The following is a 1,968-nucleotide window of genomic DNA, read 5'->3' as shown; positions in this document are numbered from 1 at the left end:
GATTTCTGGGTCATAGGGGAGCTCTATGTGGAGTCTTTTGAGGAACCTCCATACTACTTTCCAAAGTGGTTGAACAAGTTTACACTCCCACCAACAATGTAGTAAGGTTTCCTTCTGTCCACATCCCCTCCACCATCTGTTATTATTAGAGTTCTTGATTATAGCCATTCTAACTGGGGTGAGGTTGAATTTCAATTCTGTTTTGATTTGCATTTCTTTTATGGCTAGAGAGTTGAGCATTTCTGCATGTGTCTATTGGCCACCCTTCTTTCTTCTTCAGGGAAGTTTCTCTTTAAGTTTTAGCCCATTTATTTATTGGGCAGTTGTTTCTTGGAAGATTTGTTTTTGGGGGATTTAATTTTTTGAGTTCCAGGTATATTTTAAATATGAGACCCTTGTCCATTGTATGGATAGTGATGATCTTCTCCCAATCCATGGGCTTTCTATTGATCTTGCTAGCTATGTCCTTTGCCATGCAGAAGCTCTGTAATTTCATGCAATCCTATTTGTCCAACCTTTCTTTGATTTGTTGTGTTTCTGTGTCAAGGAGACCTAGGGTTTCTCCTATTCAATCCTGTAATGTTTTCAGAGTGTCTGCTTTGACTCCGAGGTCTTTGATCCATGTGGAGTTGATTCGGGTGCAGGATGATATATAAGGATCTAGCTTTAGTTTTCTACAAGTAGTTAACCAATTTGCCAGCACCATTTACTAAAAAGGCTGTCTTTCTTCCATTCTATTTTGTTAGCTTCCTTATCGAAGATTAGATGGCTATAGGTCTGTAGGTTCATTTCTGGGTTTTCAATTCTATTCCATTGGTCCTGAGGTCTGATTTTGTGTCAGTACCAAGCTGTTTTGATTACTATGGCTTTGTAGTAGAGTTTGAAATTTGGTATTATTGTTCCTCATGCACTTCTCATTCTCTTAAGGACTGTTTTTGCTATTCAAGGTCTTTTATTGTTCCATATGAATTTTTGGATTGCCTCTTCTATTTCCTTGAAGAATGAGGTTGGAATATTGATAGGTATCACATTGAATTTGTAGATAGCCTTGGGGAGTATTGCCATTTTCACAATTTTGATCTTTCCAATCCAGGAGCATGGAATTTTTTGCCATTTTCTAAGTTCTGTTTTGATTCCTTTTTCAGGTTTTTAAACTTTTCATCATAGAGGTCCTTCACTTCTTTGATTAAGTTAATTCCTAGATATTTTATTTTTTGTAGGGCTATTACAAAAAATGGAGTTGCTTTCCTTATTTCAGCCACACTTTTCTCATTGTTGGCATACAGAAAAGCCATTGATTTTTGAGAGTTAATTTTAATACCCTGCTACTTTACCAAAGTTTTCTGTCACCTTGAGTAATTTGGGAGTGGAGTCCATGGGATTCTTTAAATACAAGATCATGTCATCTGCAAAGAGGGAGTTTTACTTCTTCTTTCCCTATTTGTATCCCCTTTTATGTTTGCCTATTGTCTTATTGCTGTACCTAGGCATTCTAATACTAGATTGAAGAGCAGTGGAGAGAGTGGACATTCTTGTCTTGCTCCTGCGTTAAGAGGAAATGGCTTTTGTTTTTCACCATTGAGTATAATGCTGGCTGTAGGTTTGTCATATGCAACCTTTATTGTATTGAGGAATGTTCCATGGATTTCTAATTTTTCCAGAACCCTCATCATAAAGGGGTGTTGGATCTTGTCAAATGCTTTTTCTGCATCTATTGAGATAGCCATGTGGTTCTTATCCTTGCTCTTGTTGATGTAATGAATTACGTTAATTGATTCGTGTATATTGAACCAGCTTTGCATCCCTGAAATGAATCCTATTTGATCGTGGTGTATGATTTTTTGGATGGATTGTTGAAGTCGATTGGCAGAAATTTTGTTGAGAAGTTTTGCATCAATGTTCATCAAAGAAATGGGTCTATAGTTCTCTTTCTTTGATGAGTCCCTGCCTGGTTTTGGGATGAGGGTT

Source organism: Dipodomys ordii, unplaced genomic scaffold (genome assembly GCF_000151885.1).
Source record: "Dipodomys ordii isolate 6190 unplaced genomic scaffold, Dord_2.0 Scaffold182, whole genome shotgun sequence".
Lineage (NCBI taxonomy): Eukaryota > Metazoa > Chordata > Mammalia > Rodentia > Heteromyidae > Dipodomys > Dipodomys ordii.
The sequence above is the reverse complement of the archived record's forward strand: the minus strand, read 5'-3'. Positions refer to the sequence as shown.